The sequence below is a fragment of the Schistocerca gregaria genome, chromosome 11, assembly GCF_023897955.1.
Source record: "Schistocerca gregaria isolate iqSchGreg1 chromosome 11, iqSchGreg1.2, whole genome shotgun sequence".
In the NCBI taxonomy this organism is placed as follows: domain Eukaryota; kingdom Metazoa; phylum Arthropoda; class Insecta; order Orthoptera; family Acrididae; genus Schistocerca; species Schistocerca gregaria.
Window position 1 is genome coordinate 4,365,266 of NC_064930.1, and position 21,120 is coordinate 4,386,385.

At 49.2% G+C, this 21,120-nt stretch overlaps 7 non-coding genes across 7 annotated transcripts; all 7 read right to left on the reverse strand.

Annotated features, from left to right (window-relative positions):
• Positions 1 to 485: 485 nt before the first annotated feature.
• Trnaa-agc (transfer RNA alanine (anticodon AGC)) lies at positions 486 to 559 on the reverse strand. Its single transcript has one exon. It is a non-coding gene; the product is annotated as a tRNA-Ala (tRNA).
• A 1,503-nt stretch (positions 560 to 2,062) lies between these two features.
• On the reverse strand, positions 2,063 to 2,136 carry Trnaa-agc (transfer RNA alanine (anticodon AGC)). The gene has a single exon. It is a non-coding gene; the product is annotated as a tRNA-Ala (tRNA).
• A 1,503-nt stretch (positions 2,137 to 3,639) lies between these two features.
• Positions 3,640 to 3,713, reverse strand: Trnaa-agc (transfer RNA alanine (anticodon AGC)). Its single transcript has one exon. It is a non-coding gene; the product is annotated as a tRNA-Ala (tRNA).
• A 1,503-nt stretch (positions 3,714 to 5,216) lies between these two features.
• On the reverse strand, positions 5,217 to 5,290 carry Trnaa-agc (transfer RNA alanine (anticodon AGC)). The gene has a single exon. It is a non-coding gene; the product is annotated as a tRNA-Ala (tRNA).
• Positions 5,291 to 6,687: 1,397 nt separating this feature from the next.
• Trnat-agu (transfer RNA threonine (anticodon AGU)) lies at positions 6,688 to 6,761 on the reverse strand. The gene has a single exon. It is a non-coding gene; the product is annotated as a tRNA-Thr (tRNA).
• A 1,397-nt stretch (positions 6,762 to 8,158) lies between these two features.
• Positions 8,159 to 8,232, reverse strand: Trnat-agu (transfer RNA threonine (anticodon AGU)). The gene has a single exon. It is a non-coding gene; the product is annotated as a tRNA-Thr (tRNA).
• Positions 8,233 to 18,410: 10,178 nt separating this feature from the next.
• Positions 18,411 to 18,484, reverse strand: Trnat-agu (transfer RNA threonine (anticodon AGU)). Its single transcript has one exon. It is a non-coding gene; the product is annotated as a tRNA-Thr (tRNA).
• Between the last annotated feature and the right edge of the window lie 2,636 nt (positions 18,485 to 21,120).

Genomic DNA, 21,120 nt, shown 5'->3' on the forward strand with positions numbered 1-21,120 from the left:
GCACATTTCGCCTACGGCTTAGGCCGCTCTTCTAGTGTGGCTGCTCTGTGTCTGCAGGCAGCGAGGGGCTGCAAGCTTCCTGTGTTCGCACCTATATCACCTGTGCTTCCTTGTCAGAGACAGACTATCGCAAAACATACAACTCACTCCATGAATTGATTGCTACGGCATCTGTTATCAGCAGTCACAACCAGCAACACCAATAGCAGCCGACTGACGCAAAGAATGGGAACGTGCAGTGGGATTTACGTGAAATCGGCGCAAGGCAGATCTTTCCGACGTAGGCTTGAGAATCTTATGGGAACATTTGTACTGTTTCTAAATTAAGTGTAGGTGTGGGAGGAGGGTGCTTCCTGCGCACGAATAAAAGCACGCTCGCCAATTGTGGATGCTAATCGTTCGATTGTATCTGCCTACACACCTCTGCCGGTTGGGAATTATTCCACTTGCATGGCAAGGTGCGCATGTAGGTGTGTTAAAAATTCTGGAGGCGCTGGGTATCGATCCCAGTACCTCTCGCACGCTAAGCGAGCGCTCTACCATCTGAGCTACGCCCACCCCCCCAATAACTAGTAGTGCTACATACAGTCATATCAACGTCACAGACCCTTGCACTCCCATTATTCCGCAGACAAACACTACTCTCTATGTATCAGTGAGGGTGTCTTTCAGGTTTCGTGCATTCTGTATCGAATCGTAGTTGGCCACAATGAAAGTGGCACGCATAACGTCGAAAATAGAGTTCAGACACCGCTCTGAGTAAGACGAACGTGTTGTCCACCTCTAGACTTCAATGACGTTAAGCCGTGATACCTAAGACAGATCTGCACTCGATGACACCACGATAACAGCCGGTCCTCACACTTACATCTTGCTCTCCTTATGACAGTATACATCATATCAGTCTGTGACGCTGGTTTTGCAACTTTTTGCGTGCGTTTATGTTCGCCACGACCAACACTTACCATGCACTGACCACAAAACATGGAGGAGCCGGGGCTTGAACCCGAGACCGTTCACACGCTAAGCGAACGATCTGCCAACTGAGCTACAGCTACACACACGACCAAGCCTGGCTATTCTCCATTCTTTGCGACTCTGATGTGCACGGACACGATGGTTGGTTGGTTTGTAGCGGCGAAGGTACCAGAATACAAAGGCGCGGACACGTTCATATACACAAGAGTTCCAAGAAGTTTCGATGCTCTGGTATTACGAATGCAAATTCCGTCTGTTTTGAACGTCTTAAATTGAAAGGGCGGTCACAAATTGGTCCATTTCACTCCTTGTCGACAATCACACAGCACCTGAGGTAACAAGCACATCTCGAGCCCCATTGTGCTCTCCATTGTTCATGCCAACTCAGTGCCTCGCTCTTTGCTACTGTGTAAAACTCTTGTCGTCCAACTGCAAAACACTGGGACACAACAAGTTTCCGCGTCTCCATTGCACTGATCGTACTACGAAACGCTCCCCAAACTTGGCAATCACCCATGCAGATGACTTTTCCGACTTTACACGACGCTCACGCTAGTGACAGCCTTATTTACAGTTCGACGTCGCGCCAAAGCGAATGAGCACATTTCGCCTACGGCTTAGGCCGCTCTTCTACTGTGGCTGCTCTGTGTCTGCAGGCAGCGAGGGGCTGCAAGCTTCCTGTGTTCGCACCTATATCACCTGTGCTTCCTTGTCAGAGACAGACTATCGCAAAACATACAACTCACTCCATGAATTGATTGCTACGGCATCTGTTATCAGCAGTCACCACCAGCAACACCAATAGCAGCCGACTGACGCAAAGAATGGGAACGTGCAGTGGGATTTACGTGAAATCGGCGCAAGGCAGATCTTTCCGACGTAGGCTTGAGAATCTTATGAGAACATTTGTACTGTTTCTAAATTAAGTGTAGGTGTGGGAGGAGGGTGCTTCCTGCGCACGAATAAAAGCACGCTCGCCAATTGTGGATGCTAATCGTTCGCTTGTATCTGCCTACACACCTCTGCCGGTTGGGAATTATTCCACTTGCATGGCAAGGTGCGCATGTAGGTGTGTTAAAAATTCTGGAGGCGCTGGGTATCGATCCCAGTACCTCTCGCACGCTAAGCGAGCGCTCTACCATCTGAGCTACGCCCACCCCCCCGATAACTAGTAGTGCTACATACAGTCATATCAACGTCACAGACCCTTGCACTCCCATTATTCCGCAGACAAACACTACTCTCTATGTATCAGTGAGGGTGTCTTTCAGGTTTCGTGCATTCTGTATCGAATCGTAGTTGGCCACAATGAAAGTGGCACGCATAACGTCGAAAATAGAGTTCAGACACCGCTCTGAGTAAGACGAACGTGTTGTCCACCTCTAGACTTCAATGACGTTAAGCCGTGATACCTAAGACAGATCTGCACTCGATGACACCACGATAACAGCCGGTCCTCACACTTACATCTTGCTCTCCTTATGACAGTATACATCATATCAGTCTGTGACGCTGGTTTTGCAACTTCTTGCGTGCGTTTATGTTCGCCGCGACCAACACTTACCATGCACTGACCACAAAACATAGAGGAGCCGGGGCTTGAACCCGAGACCGTTCACACGCTAAGCGAACGATCTGCCAACTGAGCTACAGCTACACACACGACCAAGCCTGGCTATTCTCCATTCTTTGCGACTCTTATGTGCACGGACACGATGGTTGGTTGGTTTGTAGCGGCGAAGGTACCAGAATACAAAGGCGCGGACACGTTCATATACACAAGAGTTCCAAGAAGTTTCGATGCTCTGGTATTACGAATGCAAATTCCGTCTGTTTTGAACGTCTTAAATTGAAAGGGCGGTCACAAATTGGTCCATTTCACTCCTTGTCGACAATCACACAGCACCTGAGGTAACAAGCACATCTCGAGCCCCATTGTGCTCTCCATTGTTCATGCCAACTCAGTGCCTCGCTCTTTGCTACTGTGTAAAACTCTTGTCGTCCAACTGCAAAACACTGGGACACAACAAGTTTCCGCGTCTCCATTGCACTGATCGTACTACGAAACGCTCCCCAAACTTGGCAATCACCCATGCAGATGACTTTTCCGACTTTACACGACGCTCACGCTAGTGACAGCCTTATTTACAGTTCGACGTCGCGCCAAAGCGAATGAGCACATTTCGCCTACGGCTTAGGCCGCTCTTCTAGTGTGGCTGCTCTGTGTCTGCAGGCAGCGAGGGGCTGCAAGCTTCCTGTGTTCGCACCTATATCACCTGTGCTTCCTTGTCAGAGACAGACTATCGCAAAACATACAACTCACTCCATGAATTGATTGCTACGGCATCTGTTATCAGCAGTCACAACCAGCAACACCAATAGCAGCCGACTGACGCAAAGAATGGGAACGTGCAGTGGGATTTACGTGAAATCGGCGCAAGGCTGATCTTTCCGACGTAGGCTTGAGAATCTTATGGGAACATTTGTACTGTTTCTAAATTAAGTGTAGGTGTGGGAGGAGGGTGCTACCTGCGCACGAATAAAAGCACGCTCGCCAAATGTGGATGTTAATCGTTCGCTTGTATCTGCCTACACACCTCTGCCGGTTGGGAATTATTCCACTTGCATGGCAAGGTGCGCTTGTAGGTGTGTTAAAAACTCTGGAGGCGCTGGGTATCGATCCCAGTACCTCTCGCACGCTAAGCGAGCGCTCTACCATCTGAGCTACGCCCACCCCCCCGATAACTAGTAGTGCTACATACAGTCATATCAACGTCACAGACCCTTGCACTCCCATTATTCCGCAGACAAACACTACTCTCTATGTATCAGTGAGGGTGTCTTTCAGGTTTCGTGCATTCTGTATCGAATCGTAGTTGGCCACAATGAAAGTGGCACGCATAACGTCGAAAATAGAGTTCAGACACCGCTCTGAGTAAGACGAACGTGTTGTCCACCTCTAGACTTCAATGACGTTAAGCCGTGATACCTAAGACAGATCTGCACTCGATGACACCACGATAACAGCCGGTCCCCACACTTACATCTTGCTCTCCTTATGACAGTATACATCATATCAGTCTGTGACGCTGGTTTTGCAACTTCTTGCGTGCGTTTATGTTCGCCGCGACCAACACTTACCATGCACTGACCACAAAACATGGAGGAGCCGGGGCTTGAACCCGAGACCGTTCACACGCTAAGCGAACGATCTGCCAACTGAGCTACAGCTACACACACGACCAAGCCTGGCTATTCTCCATTCTTTGCGACTCTTATGTGCACGGACACGATGGTTGGTTGGTTTGTAGCGGCGAAGGTACCAGAATACAAAGGCGCGGGCACGTTCATATACACAAGAGTTCCAAGAAGTTTCGATGCTCTGGTATTACGAATGCAAATTCCGTCCGTTTTGAACGTCTTAAATTGAAAGGGCGGTCACAAATTGGTCCATTTCACTCCTTGTCGACAATCACACAGCACCTGAGGTAACAAGCACATCTCGAGCCCCATTGTGCTCTCCATTGTTCATGCCAACTCAGTGCCTCGCTCTTTGCTACTGTGTAAAACTCTTGTCGTCCAACTGCAAAACACTGGGACACAACAAGTTTCCGCGTCTCCATTGCACTGATCGTACTACGAAACGCTCCCCAAACTTGGCAATCACCCATGCAGATGACTTTTCCGACTTTACACGACGCTCACGCTAGTGACAGCCTTATTTACAGTTCGACGTCGCGCCAAAGCGAATGAGCACATTTCGCCTACGGCTTAGGCCGCTCTTCTAGTGTGGCTGCTCTGTGTCTGCAGGCAGCGAGGGGCTGCAAGCTTCCTGTGTTCGCACCTATATCACCTGTGCTTCCTTGTCAGAGACAGACTATCGCAAAACATACAACTCACTCCATGAATTGATTGCTACGGCATCTGTTATCAGCAGTCACAACCAGCAACACCAATAGCAGCCGACTGACGCAAAGAATGGGAACGTGCAGTGGGATTTACGTGAAATCGGCGCAAGGCAGATCTTTCCGTCGTAGGCTTGAGAATCTTATGGGAACATTTGTACTGTTTCTAAATTAAGTGTAGGTGTGGGAGGAGGGTGCTACCTGCGCACGAATAAAAGCACGCTCGCCAATTGTGGATGTTAATCGTTCGCTTGTATCTGCCTACACACCTCTGCCGGTTGGGAATTATTCCACTTGCATGGCAAGGTGCGCATGTAGGTGTGTTAAAAATTCTGGAGGCGCTGGGTATCGATCCCAGTACCTCTCGCACGCTAAGCGAGCGCTCTACCATCTGAGCTACGCCCACCCCCCCGATAACTAGTAGTGCTACATACAGTCATATCAACGTCACAGACCCTTGCACTCCCATTATTCCGCAGACAAACACTACTCTCTATGTATCAGTGAGGGTGTCTTTCAGGTTTCGTGCATTCTGTATCGAATCGTAGTTGGCCACAATGAAAGTGGCACGCATAACGTCGAAAATAGAGTTCAGACACCGCTCTGAGTAAGACGAACGTGTTGTCCACCTCTAGACTTCAATGACGTTAAGCCGTGATACCTAAGAGAGATCTGCACTCGATAACATCACGATAACAGCCGGTCCCCACACTTACATCTTGCTCTCCTTATGATAGTATACATCATATCAGTCTGTGACGCTGGTTTTGCAACTTCTTGCGTGCGTTTATGTTCGTCGCGACCAACACTTACCATGCACTGACCACAAAACATGGAGGAGCCGGGGCTTGAACCCGAGACCGTTCATATGCTAAGCGAACGATCTGCCAACTGAGCTACAGCTACACACACGACCAAGCCTGGCTATTCTCCATTCTTTGCGACTCTGATGTGCACGGACACGATGGTTGGTTGGTTTGTAGTGGCGAAGGTACCAGAATACAAAGGCGCGGACACGTTCATATACACAAGAGTTCCAAGTAGTTTCGATGCTCTGGTATTACGAATGCAAATTCCGTCTGTTTTGAACGTCTTAAATTGAAAGAGCGGTCACAAATTGGTCCATTTCACTCCTTGTCCACAATCACACAGCACCTGAGGTAACAAGCACATCTCGAGCCCCATTGTGCTCTCCATTGTTCATGCCAACTCAGTGCCTCGCTCTTTGCTACTGTGTAAAACTCTTGTCGTCCAACTGCAAAACACTGGGACACAACAAGTTTCCGCGTCTCCATTGCACTGATCGTACTACGAAACGCTCCCCAAACTTGGCAATCACCCATGCAGATGACTTTTCCGACTTTACACGACGCTCACGCAACGCTCACGCTAGTGACAGCCTTATTTATAGTTCGACGTCGCGCAAAAGCGAATGAGCACATTTCGCCTACGGCTTAGGCCGCTCTTCTAGTGTGGCTGCTCTGTGTCTGCAGGCAGCGAGGGGCTGCAAGCTTCCTGTGTTCGCACCTATATCACCTGTGCTTCCTTGTCAGAGACAGACTATCGCAAAACATACAACTCACTCCATGAATTGATTGCTACGGCATCTGTTATCAGCAGTCACAACCAGCAACACCAGTAGCAGCCGACTGCACGCAAAGAATGGGAACGTGCAGTGGGATTTACGTGAAATCGGCGCAGTTGTGGATGCTAATCGTTCGCTTGTATCTGCCTACACACCTCTGCCGGTTAGGAATTATTCCACTTGCATGGCAAGGTGCGGAGGTAGGTGTGTTAAAAATTCTGGAGGCGCTGGGTATCGATCCCAGTACCTCTCGCACACTAAGCGAGCGCTCTACCATCTGAGCTACGCCCACCCCCCCGATAACTAGTAGTGCTACATACAGTCATATCAACGTCACAGACCCTTGCACTCCCATTATTCCGCAGACAAACACTACTCTCTATGTATCAGTGAGGGTGTCTTTCAGGTTTCGTGCATTCTGTATCGAATCGTAGTTGGCCACAATGAAAGTGGCACGCATAACGTCGAAAATAGAGTTCAGACACCGCTCTGAGTAAGACGAACGTGTTGTCCACCTCTAGACTTCAATGACGTTAAGCCGTGATACCTAAGAGAGATCTGCACTCGATAACATCACGATAACAGCCGGTCCCCACACTTACATCTTGCTCTCCTTATGATAGTATACATCATATCAGTCTGTGACGCTGGTTTTGCAACTTCTTGCGTGCGTTTATGTTCGTCGCGACCAACACTTACCATGCACTGACCACAAAACATGGAGGAGCCGGGGCTTGAACCCGAGACCGTTCATATGCTAAGCGAACGATCTGCCAACTGAGCTACAGCTACACACACGACCAAGCCTGGCTATTCTCCATTCTTTGCGACTCTGATGTGCACGGACACGATGGTTGGTTGGTTTGTAGTGGCGAAGGTACCAGAATACAAAGGCGCGGACACGTTCATATACACAAGAGTTCCAAGTAGTTTCGATGCTCTGGTATTACGAATGCAAATTCCGTCTGTTTTGAACGTCTTAAATTGAAAGAGCGGTCACAAATTGGTCCATTTCACTCCTTGTCCACAATCACACAGCACCTGAGGTAACAAGCACATCTCGAGCCCCATTGTGCTCTCCATTGTTCATGCCAACTCAGTGCCTCGCTCTTTGCTACTGTGTAAAACTCTTGTCGTCCAACTGCAAAACACTGGGACACAACAAGTTTCCGCGTCTCCATTGCACTGATCGTACTACGAAACGCTCCCCAAACTTGGCAATCACCCATGCAGATGACTTTTCCGACTTTACACGACGCTCACGCAACGCTCACGCTAGTGACAGCCTTATTTATAGTTCGACGTCGCGCAAAAGCGAATGAGCACATTTCGCCTACGGCTTAGGCCGCTCTTCTAGTGTGGCTGCTCTGTGTCTGCAGGCAGCGAGGGGCTGCAAGCTTCCTGTGTTCGCACCTATATCACCTGTGCTTCCTTGTCAGAGACAGACTATCGCAAAACATACAACTCACTCCATGAATTGATTGCTACGGCATCTGTTATCAGCAGTCACAACCAGCAACACCAGTAGCAGCCGACTGCACGCAAAGAATGGGAACGTGCAGTGGGATTTACGTGAAATCGGCGCAGTTGTGGATGCTAATCGTTCGCTTGTATCTGCCTACACACCTCTGCCGGTTAGGAATTATTCCACTTGCATGGCAAGGTGCGGAGGTAGGTGTGTTAAAAATTCTGGAGGCGCTGGGTATCGATCCCAGTACCTCTCGCACACTAAGCGAGCGCTCTACCATCTGAGCTACGCCCACCCCCCCGATAACTAGTAGTGCTACATACAGTCATATCAACGTCACAGACCCTTGCACTCCCATTATTCCGCAGACAAACACTACTCTCTATGTATCAGTGAGGGTGTCTTTCAGGTTTCGTGCATTCTGTATCGAATCGTAGTTGGCCACAATGAAAGTGGCACGCATAACGTCGAAAATAGAGTTCAGACACCGCTCTGAGTAAGACGAACGTGTTGTCCACCTCTAGACTTCAATGACGTTAAGCCGTGATACCTAAGAGAGATCTGCACTCGATAACATCACGATAACAGCCGGTCCCCACACTTACATCTTGCTCTCCTTATGATAGTATACATCATATCAGTCTGTGACGCTGGTTTTGCAACTTCTTGCGTGCGTTTATGTTCGCCGCGACCAACACTTACCATGCACTGACCACAAAACATGGAGGAGCCGGGGCTTGAACCCGAGACCGTTAACACGCTAAGCGAACGATCTGCCAACTGAGCTACAGCTACACACACGACCAAGCCTGGCTATTCTCCATTCTTTGCGACTCTGATGTGCACGGACACGATGGTTGGTTGGTTTGTAGTGGCGAAGGTACCAGAATACAAAGGCGCGGACACGTTCATATACACAAGAGTTCCAAGTAGTTTCGATGCTCTGGTATTACGAATGCATATTCCGTCTCTTTTGAACGTCTTAAATTGAAAGGGCGGTCACAAATTGGTCCATTTCACTCCTTGTCCACAATCACACAGCACCTGAGGTAACAAGCACATCTCGAGCCCCATTGTGCTCTCCATTGTTCATGCCAACTCAGTGCCTCGCTCTTTGCTACTGTGTAAAACTCTTGTCGTCCAACTGCAAAACACTGGGACACAACAAGTTTCCGCGTCTCCATTGCACTGATCGTACTACGAAACGCTCCCCAAACTTGGCAATCACCCATGCAGATGACTTTTCCGACTTTACACGACGCTCACGCTAGTGACAGCCTTATTTATAGTTCGACGTCGCGCAAAAGCGAATGAGCACATTTCGCCTACGGCTTAGGCCGCTCTTCTAGTGTGGCTGCTCTGTGTCTGCAGGCAGCGAGGGGCTGCAAGCTTCCTGTGTTCGCACCTATATCACCTGTGCTTCCTTGTCAGAGACAGACTATCGCAAAACATACAACTCACTCCATGAATTGATTGCTACGGCATCTGTTATCAGCAGTCACAACCAGCAACACCAGTAGCAGCCGACTGCACGCAAAGAATGGGAACGTGCAGTGGGATTTACGTGAAATCGGCGCAGTTGTGGATGCTAATCGTTCGCTTGTATCTGCCTACACACCTCTGCCGGTTAGGAATTATTCCACTTGCATGGCAAGGTGCGGAGGTAGGTGTGTTAAAAATTCTGGAGGCGCTGGGTATCGATCCCAGTACCTCTCGCCCACTAAGCGAACGCTCTACCATCTGAGCTACGCCCACCCCCCCGATAACTAGTAGTGCTACATACAGTCATATCAACGTCACAGACCCTTGCACTCCCATTATTCCGCAGACAAACACTACTCTCTATGTATCAGTGAGTGTGTCTTTCAGGTTTCGTGCATTCTGTATCGAATCGTAGTTGGCCACAATGAAAGTGGCACGCATATCGTCGAAAATAGAGTTCAGACACCGCTCTGAGTAAGACGAACGTGTTGTCCACCTCTAGACTTCAATGACGTTAAGCCGTGATACCTAAGAGAGATCTGCACTCGATAACACCACGATAACAGCCGGTCCCCACACTTACATCTTGCTCTCCTTATGATAGTCTACATCATATCAGTCTGTGACGCTGGTTTTGCAACTTCTTGCGTGCGTTTATGTTCGCCGCGACCAACACTTACCATGCACTGACCACAAAACATGGAGGAGCCGGGGCTTGAACCCGAGACCGTTCACACGCTAAGCGAACGATCTGCCAACTGAGCTACAGCTACACACACGACCAAGCCTGGCTATTCTCCATTCTTTGCGACTCTGATGTGCACGGACACGATGGTTGGTTGGTTTGTAGCGGCGAAGGTACCAGAATACAAAGGCGCGGACACGTTCATATACACAAGAGTTCCAAGTAGTTTCGATGCTCTGGTATTACGAATGCAAATTCCGTCTGTTTTGAACGTCTTAAATTGAAAGGGCGGTCACAAATTGGTCCATTTCACTCCTTGTCCACAATCACACAGCACCTGAGGTAACAAGCACATCTCGAGCCCCATTGTGCTCTCCATTGTTCATGCCAACTCAGTGCCTCGCTCTTTGCTACTGTGTAAAACTCTTGTCGTCCAACTGCAAAACACTGGGACACAACAAGTTTCCGCGTCTCCATTGCACTGATCGTACTACGAAACGCTCCCCAAACTTGGCAATCACCCATGCAGATGACTTTTCCGACTTTACACGACGCTCACGCTAGTGACAGCCTTATTTATAGTTCGACGTCGCGCAAAAGCGAATGAGCACATTTCGCCTACGGCTTAGGCCGCTCTTCTAGTGTGGCTGCTCTGTGTCTGCAGGCAGCGAGGGGCTGCAAGCTTCCTGTGTTCGCACCTATATCACCTGTGCTTCCTTGTCAGAGACAGACTATCGCAAAACATACAACTCACTCCATGAATTGATTGCTACGGCATCTGTTATCAGCAGTCACAACCAGCAACACCAGTAGCAGCCGACTGCACGCAAAGAATGGGAACGTGCAGTGGGATTTACGTGAAATCGGCGCAGTTGTGGATGCTAATCGTTCGCTTGTATCTGCCTACACACCTCTGCCGGTTAGGAATTATTCCACTTGCATGGCAAGGTGCGGAGGTAGGTGTGTTAAAAATTCTGGAGGCGCTGGGTATCGATCCCAGTACCTCTCGCCCACTAAGCGAACGCTCTACCATCTGAGCTACGCCCACCCCCCCGATAACTAGTAGTGCTACATACAGTCATATCAACGTCACAGACCCTTGCACTCCCATTATTCCGCAGACAAACACTACTCTCTATGTATCAGTGAGTGTGTCTTTCAGGTTTCGTGCATTCTGTATCGAATCGTAGTTGGCCACAATGAAAGTGGCACGCATATCGTCGAAAATAGAGTTCAGACACCGCTCTGAGTAAGACGAACGTGTTGTCCACCTCTAGACTTCAATGACGTTAAGCCGTGATACCTAAGAGAGATCTGCACTCGATAACACCACGATAACAGCCGGTCCCCACACTTACATCTTGCTCTCCTTATGATAGTCTACATCATATCAGTCTGTGACGCTGGTTTTGCAACTTCTTGCGTGCGTTTATGTTCGCCGCGACCAACACTTACCATGCACTGACCACAAAACATGGAGGAGCCGGGGCTTGAACCCGAGACCGTTCACACGCTAAGCGAACGATCTGCCAACTGAGCTACAGCTACACACACGACCAAGCCTGGCTATTCTCCATTCTTTGCGACTCTGATGTGCACGGACACGATGGTTGGTTGGTTTGTAGCGGCGAAGGTACCAGAATACAAAGGCGCGGACACGTTCATATACACAAGAGTTCCAAGTAGTTTCGATGCTCTGGTATTACGAATGCAAATTCCGTCTGTTTTGAACGTCTTAAATTGAAAGGGCGGTCACAAATTGGTCCATTTCACTCCTTGTCCACAATCACACAGCACCTGAGGTAACAAGCACATCTCGAGCCCCATTGTGCTCTCCATTGTTCATGCCAACTCAGTGCCTCGCTCTTTGCTACTGTGTAAAACTCTTGTCGTCCAACTGCAAAACACAGAGACACAACAAGTTTCCGTGTCCCCATTGCACTGATCGTACTACGAAACGCTCCCCAAACTTGGCAATCACCCATGCAGATGACTTTTCCGACTTTACACGACGCTCACGCTAGTGACAGCCTTATTTATAGTTCGACGTCGCGCAAAAGCGAATGAGCACATTTCGCCTACGGCTTAGGCCGCTCTTCTAGTGTGGCTGCTCTGTGTCTGCAGGCAGCGAGGGGCTGCAAGCTTCCTGTGTTCGCACCTATATCACCTGTGCTTCCTTGTCAGAGACAGACTATCGCAAAACATACAACTCACTCCATGAATTGATTGCTACGGCATCTGTTATCAGCAGTCACAACCAGCAACACCAGTAGCAGCCGACTGCACGCAAAGAATGGGAACGTGCAGTGGGATTTACGTGAAATCGGCGCAATTGTGGATGCTAATCGTTCGCTTGTATCTGCGTACACACCTCTGCCGGTTGGGAATTATTCCACTTGCATGGCAAGGTGCGGAGGTAGGTGTGTTAAAAATTCTGGAGGCGCTGGGTATCGATCCCAGTACCTCTCGCCCACTAAGCGAGCGCTCTACCATCTGAGCTACGCCCACCCCCCCGATAACTAGTAGTGCTACATACAGTCATATCAACGTCACAGACCCTTGCACTCCCATTATTCCGCAGACAAACACTACTCTCTATGTATCAGTGAGGGTGTCTTTCAGGTTTCGTGCATTCTGTATCGAATCGCAGTTGGCCACAATGAAAGTGGCACGCATAACGTCGAAAATAGAGTTCAGACACCGCTCTGAGTAAGACGAACGTGTTGTCCACCTCTAGACTTCAATGACGTTAAGCCGTGATACCTAAGAGAGATCTGCACTCGATAACATCACGATAACAGCCGGTCCCCACACTTACATCTTGCTCTCCTTATGATAGTATACATCATATCAGTCTGTGACGCTGGTTTTGCAACTTCTTGCGTGCGTTTATGTTCGCCGCGACCAACACTTACCATGCACTGACCACAAAACATGGAGGAGCCGGGGCTTGAACCCGAGACCGTTCACACGCTAAGCGAACGATCTGCCAACTGAGCTACAGCTACACACACGACCAAGCCTGGCTATTCTCCATTCTTTGCGACTCTGATGTGCACGGACACGATGGTTGGTTGGTTTGTAGTGGCGAAGGTACCAGAATACAAAGGCGCGGACACGTTCATATACACAAGAGTTCCAAGTAGTTTCGATGCTCTGGTATTACGAATGCAAATTCCGTCTGTTTTGAACGTCTTAAATTGAAAGGGCGGTCACAAATTGGTCCATTTCACTCCTTGTCCACAATCACACAGCACCTGAGGTAACAAGCACATCTCGAGCCCCATTGTGCTCTCCATTGTTCATGCCAACTCAGTGCCTCGCTCTTTGCTACTGTGTAAAACTCTTGTCGTCCAACTGCAAAACACTGGGACACAACAAGTTTCCGCGTCTCCATTGCACTGATCGTACTACGAAACGCTCCCCAAACTTGGCAATCACCCATGCAGATGACTTTTCCGACTTTACACGACGCTCACGCAACGCTCACGCTAGTGACAGCCTTATTTATAGTTCGACGTCGCGCAAAAGCGAATGAGCACATTTCGCCTACGGCTTAGGCCGCTCTTCTAGTGTGGCTGCTCTGTGTCTGCAGGCAGCGAGGGGCTGCAAGCTTCCTGTGTTCGCACCTATATCACCTGTGCTTCCTTGTCAGAGACAGACTATCGCAAAACATACAACTCACTCCATGAATTGATTGCTACGGCATCTGTTATCAGCAGTCACAACCAGCAACACCAGTAGCAGCCGACTGCACGCAAAGAATGGGAACGTGCAGTGGGATTTACGTGAAATCGGCGCAATTGTGGATGCTAATCGTTCGCTTGTATCTGCCTACACACCTCTGCCGGTTGGGAATTATTCCACTTGCATGGCAAGGTGCGGAGGTTGGTGTGTTAAAAATTCTGGAGGCGCTGGTTATTGATCCCAGTACCTCTCGCCCACTAAGCGAGCGCTCTACCATCTGAGCTACGCCCACCCCCCCGATAACTAGTAGTGCTACATACAGTCATATCAACGTCACAGACCCTTGCACTCCCATTATTCCGCAGACAAACACTACTCTCTATGTATCAGTGAGGGTGTCTTTCAGGTTTCGTGCATTCTGTATCGAATCGTAGTTGGCCACAATGAAAGTGGCACGCATAACGTCGAAAATAGAGTTCAGACACCGCTCTGAGTAAGACGAACGTGTTGTCCACCTCTAGACTTCAATGACGTTAAGCCGTGATACCTAAGAGAGATCTGCACTCGATAACATCACGATAACAGCCGGTCCCCACACTTACATCTTGCTCTCCTTATGATAGTATACATCATATCAGTCTGTGACGCTGGTTTTGCAACTTCTTGCGTGCGTTTATGTTCGCCGCGACCAACACTTACCATGCACTGACCACAAAACATGGAGGAGCCGGGGCTTGAACCCGAGACCGTTCACACGCTAAGCGAACGATCTGCCAACTGAGCTACAGCTACACACACGACCAAGCCTGGCTATTCTCCATTCTTTGCGACTCTGATGTGCACGGACACGATGGTTGGTTGGTTTGTAGTGGCGAAGGTACCAGAATACAAAGGCGCGGACACGTTCATATACACAAGAGTTCCAAGTAGTTTCGATGCTCTGGTATTACGAATGCAAATTCCGTCTGTTTTGAACGTCTTAAATTGAAAGGGCGGTCACAAATTGGTCCATTTCACTCCTTGTCCACAATCACACAGCACCTGAGGTAACAAGCACATCTCGAGCCCCATTGTGCTCTCCATTGTTCATGCCAACTCAGTGCCTCGCTCTTTGCTACTGTGTAAAACTCTTGTCGTCCAACTGCAAAACACTGGGACACAACAAGTTTCCGCGTCTCCATTGCACTGATCGTACTACGAAACGCTCCCCAAACTTGGCAATCACCCATGCAGATGACTTTTCCGACTTTACACGACGCTCACGCTAGTGACAGCCTTATTTATAGTTCGACGTCGCGCAAAAGCGAATGAGCACATTTCGCCTACGGCTTAGGCCGCTCTTCTAGTGTGGCTGCTCTGTGTCTGCAGGCAGCGAGGGGCTGCAAGCTTCCTGTGTTCGCACCTATATCACCTGTGCTTCCTTGTCAGAGACAGACTATCGCAAAACATACAACTCACTCCATGAATTGATTGCTACGGCATCTGTTATCAGCAGTCACAACCAGCAACACCAGTAGCAGCCGACTGCACGCAAAGAATGGGAACGTGCAGTGGGATTTACGTGAAATCGGCGCAATTGTGGATGCTTATCGTTCGCTTGTATCTGCCTACACACCTCTGCCGGTTGGGAATTATTCCACTTGCATGGCAAGGTGCGGAGGTAGGTGTGTTAAAAATTCTGGAGGCGCTGGGTATCGATCCCAGTACCTCTCGCCCACTAAGCGAGCGCTCTACCATTTGAGCTACGCCCACCCACCCGATAACTAGTAGTGCTACATACAGTCATATCAACGTCACAGACCCTTGCACTCCCATTATTCCGCAGACAAACACTACTCTCTATGTATCAGTGAGGGTGTCTTTCAGGTTTCGTGCATTCTGTATCGAATCGTAGTTGGCCACAATGAAAGTGGCACGCATAACGTCGAAAATAGAGTTCAGACACCGCTCTGAGTAAGACGAACGTGTTGTCCACCTCTAGACTTCAATGACGTTAAGCCGTGATACCTAAGAGAGATCTGCACTCGATAACATCACGATAACAGCCGGTCCCCACACTTACATCTTGCTCTCCTTATGATAGTATACATCATATCAGTCTGTGACGCTGGTTTTGCAACTTCTTGCGTGCGTTTATGTTTGCCGCGACCAACACTTACCATGCACTGACCACAAAACATGGAGGAGCCGGGGCTTGAACCCGAGACCGTTCACACGCTAAGCGAACGATCTGCCAACTGAGCTACAGCTACACACACGACCAAGCCTGGCTATTCTCCATTCTTTGCGACTCTGATGTGCACGGACACGATGGTTGGTTGGTTTGTAGTGGCGAAGGTACCAGAATACAAAGGCGCGGACACGTTCATATACACAAGAGTTCCAAGTAGTTTCGATGCTCTGGTATTACGAATGCAAATTCCGTCTGTTTTGAACGTCTTAAATTGAAAGGGCGGTCACAAATTGGTCCATTTCACTCCTTGTCCACAATCACACAGCACCTGAGGTAACAAGCACATCTCGAGCCCCATTGTGCTCTCCATTGTTCATGCCAACTCAGTCCCTCGCTCTTTGCTACTGTGTAAAACTCTTGTCGTCCAACTGCAAAACACTGGGACACAACAAGTTTCCGCGTCTCCATTGCACTGATCGTACTACGAAACGCTCCCCAAACTTGGCAATCACCCATGCAGATGACTTTTCTGACTTTACACGACGCTCACGCAACGCTCACGCTAGTGACAGCCTTATTTATAGTTCGACGTCGCGCAAAAGCGAATGAGCACATTTCGCCTACGGCTTAGGCCGCTCTTCTAGTGTGGCTGCTCTGTGTCTGCAGGCAGCGAGGGGCTGCAAGCTTCCTGTGTTCGCACCTATATCACCTGTGCTTCCTTGTCAGAGACAGACTATCGCAAAACATACAACTCACTCCATGAATTGATTGCTACGGCATCTGTTATCAGCAGTCACAACCAGCAACACCAGTAGCAGCCGACTGCACGCAAAGAATGGGAACGTGCAGTGGGATTTACGTGAAATCGGCGCAATTGTGGATGCTAATCGTTCGCTTGTATCTGCCTACACACCTCTGCCGGTTGGGAATTGTTCCACTTGCATGGCAAGGTGCGCAGGTAGGTGTGTTAAAAATTCTGGAGGCGCTGGGTATCGATCCCAGTACCTCTCGCACACTAAGCGAGCGCTCTACCATCTGAGCTACGAACACACCCCGATAACTAGTAGTGCTACATACAGTCATATCAACGTCACAGACCCTTGCACTCCCATTATTCCGCAGACAAACACTACTCTCTATGTATCAGTGAGGGTGTCTTTCAGGTTTCGTGCATTCTGTATCGAATCGTAGTTGGCCACAATGAAAGTGGCACGCATAACGTCGAAAATAGAGTTCAGACACCGCTCTGAGTAAGACGAACGTGTTGTCCACCTCTAGACTTCAATGACGTTAAGCCGTGATACCTAAGAGAGATCTGCACTCGATAACATCACGATAACAGCCGGTCCCCACACTTACATCTTGCTCTCCTTATGATAGTATACATCATATCAGTCTGTGACGCTGGTTTTGCAACTTCTTGCGTGCGTTTATGTTCGCCGCGACCAACACTTACCATGCACTGACCACAAAACATGGAGGTGCCGGGGCTTGAACCCGAGACCGTTCACACGCTAAGCGAACGATCTGCCAACTGAGCTACAGCTACACACACGACCAAGCCTGGCTATTCTCCATTCTTTGCGACTCTGATGTGCACGGACACGATGGTTGGTTGGTTTGTAGTGGCGAAGGTACCAGAATACAAAGGCGCGGACACGTTCATATACACAAGAGTTCCAAGTAGTTTCGATGCTCTGGTATTACGAATGCAAATTCCGTCTGTTTTGAACGTCTTAAATTGAAAGGGCGGTCACAAATTGGTCCATTTCACTCCTTGTCCACAATCACACAGCACCTGAGGTAACAAGCACGTCTCGAGCCCCATTGTGCTCTCCATTGTTCATGCCAACTCAGTGCCTCGCTCTTTGCTACTGTGTAAAACTCTTGTCGTCCAACTGCAAAACACTGGGACACAACAAGTTTCCGCGTCTCCATTGCACTGATCGTACTACGAAACGCTCCCCAAACTTGGCAATCACCCATGCAGATGACTTTTCCGACTTTACACGACGCTCACGCAACGCTCACGCTAGTGACAGCCTTATTTATAGTTCGACGTCGCGCAAAAGCGAATGAGCACATTTCGCCTACGGCTTAGGCCGCTCTTCTAGTGTGGCTGCTCTGTGTCTGCAGGCAGCGAGGGGCTGCAAGCTTCCTGTGTTCGCACCTATATCACCTGTGCTTCCTTGTCAGAGACAGACTATCGCAAAACATACAACTCACTCCATGAATTGATTGCTACGGCATCTGTTATCAGCAGTCACAACCAGCAACACCAGTAGCAGCCGACTGCACGCAAAGAATGGGAACGTGCAGTGGGATTTACGTGAAATCGGCGCAGTTGTGGATGCTAATCGTTCGCTTGTATCTGCCTACACACCTCTGCCGGTTAGGAATTATTCCACTTGCATGGCAAGGTGCGGAGGTAGGTGTGTTAAAAATTCTGGAGGCGCTGGGTATCGATCCCAGTACCTCTCGCACACTAAGCGAGCGCTCTACCATCTGAGCTACGCCCACCCCCCCGATAACTAGTAGCGCTACATACAGTCATATCAACGTCACAGACCCTTGCACTCCCATTATTCCGCAGACAAACACTACTCTCTATGTATCAGTGAGGGTGTCTTTCAGGTTTCGTGCATTCTGTATCGAATCGTAGTTGGCCACAATGAAAGTGGCACGCATAACGTCGAAAATAGAGTTCAGACACCGCTCTGAGTAAGACGAACGTGTTGTCCACCTCTAGACTTCAATGACGTTAAGCCGTGATACCTAAGAGAGATCTGCACTCGATAACATCACGATAACAGCCGGTCCCCACACTTACATCTTGCTCTCCTTATGATAGTATACATCATATCAGTCTGTGACGCTGGTTTTGCAACTTCTTGCGTGCGTTTATGTTCGCCGCGACCAACACTTACCATGCACTGACCACAAAACATGGAGGAGCTGGGGCTTGAACCCGAGACCGTTCATACGCTAAGCGAACGATCTGCCAACTGAGCTACAGCTACACACACGACCAAGCCTGGCTATTCTCCATTCTTTGCGACTCTGATGTGCACGGACACGATGGTTGGTTGGTTTGTAGTGGCGAAGGTACCAGAATACAAAGGCGCGGACACGTTCATATACACAAGAGTTCCAAGTAGTTTCGATGCTCTGGTATTACGAATGCAAATTCCGTCTGTTTTGAACGTCTTAAATTGAAAGAGCGGTCACAAATTGGTCCATTTCACTCCTTGTCCACAATCACACAGCACCTGAGGTAACAAGCACATCTCGAGCCCCATTGTGCTCTCCATTGTTCATGCCAACTCAGTGCCTCGCTCTTTGCTACTGTGTAAAACTCTTGTCGTCCAACTGCAAAACACTGGGACACAACAAGTTTCCGCGTCTCCATTGCACTGATCGTACTACGAAACGCTCCCCAAACTTGGCAATCACCCATGCAGATGACTTTTCCGACTTTACACGACGCTCACGCAACGCTCACGCTAGTGACAGCCTTATTTATAGTTCGACGTCGCGCAAAAGCGAATGAGCACATTTCGCCTACGGCTTAGGCCGCTCTTCTAGTGTGGCTGCTCTGTGTCTGCAGGCAGCGAGGGGCTGCAAGCTTCCTGTGTTCGCACCTATATCACCTGTGCTTCCTTGTCAGAGACAGACTATCGCAAAACATACAACTCACTCCATGAATTGATTGCTACGGCATCTGTTATCAGCAGTCACAACCAGCAACACCAGTAGCAGCCGACTGCACGCAAAGAATGGGAACGTGCAGTGGGATTTACGTGAAATCGGCGCAGTTGTGGATGCTAATCGTTCGCTTGTATCTGCCTACACACCTCTGCCGGTTAGGAATTATTCCACTTGCATGGCAAGGTGCGGAGGTAGGTGTGTTAAAAATTCTGGAGGCGCTGGGTATCGATCCCAGTACCTCTCGCCCACTAAGCGAACGCTCTACCATCTGAGCTACGCCCACCCCCCCGATAACTAGTAGTGCTACATACAGTCATATCAACGTCACAGACCCTTGCACTCCCATTATTCCGCAGACAAACACTACTCTCTATGTATCAGTGAGTGTGTCTTTCAGGTTTCGTGCATTCTGTATCGAATCGTAGTTGGCCACAATGAAAGTGGCACGCATAACGTCGAAAATAGAGTTCAGACACCGCTCTGAGTAAGACGAACGTGTTGTCCACCTCTAGACTTCAATGACGTTAAGCCGTGATACCTAAGAGAGATCTGCACTCGATAACACCACGATAACAGCCGGTCCCCACACTTACATCTTGCTCTCCTTATGATAGTCTACATCATATCAGTCTGTGACGCTGGTTTTGCAACTTCTTGCGTGCGTTTATGTTCGCCGCGACCAACACTTACCATGCACTGACCACAAAACATGGAGGAGCCGGGGCTTGAACCCGAGACCGTTCACACGCTAAGCGAACGATCTGCCAACTGAGCTACAGCTACACACACGACCAAGCCTGGCTATTCTCCATTCTTTGCGACTCTGATGTGCACGGACACGATGGTTGGTTGGTTTGTAGCGGCGAAGGTACCAGAATACAAAGGCGCGGACACGTTCATATACACAAGAGTTCCAAGTAGTTTCGATGCTCTGGTATTACGAATGCAAATTCCGTCTGTTTTGAACGTCTTAAATTGAAAGGGCGGTCACAAATTGGTCCATTTCACTCCTTGTCCACAATCACACAGCACCTGAGGTAACAAGCACATCTCGAGCCCCATTGTGCTCTCCATTGTTCATGCCAACTCAGTGCCTCGCTCTTTGCTACTGTGTAAAACTCTTGTCGTCCAACTGCAAAACACAGGGACACAACAAGTTTCCGTGTCCCCATTGCACTGATCGTACTACGAAACGCTCCCCAAACTTGGCAATCACCCATGCAGATGACTTTTCCGACTTTACACGACGCTCACGCTAGTGACAGCCTTATTTATAGTTCGACGTCGCGCAAAAGCGAATGAGCACATTTCGCCTACGGCTTAGGCCGCTCTTCTAGTGTGGCTGCTCTGTGTCTGCAGGCAGCGAGGGGCTGCAAGCTTCCTGTGTTCGCACCTATATCACCTGTGCTTCCTTGTCAGAGACAGACTATCGCAAAACATACAACTCAC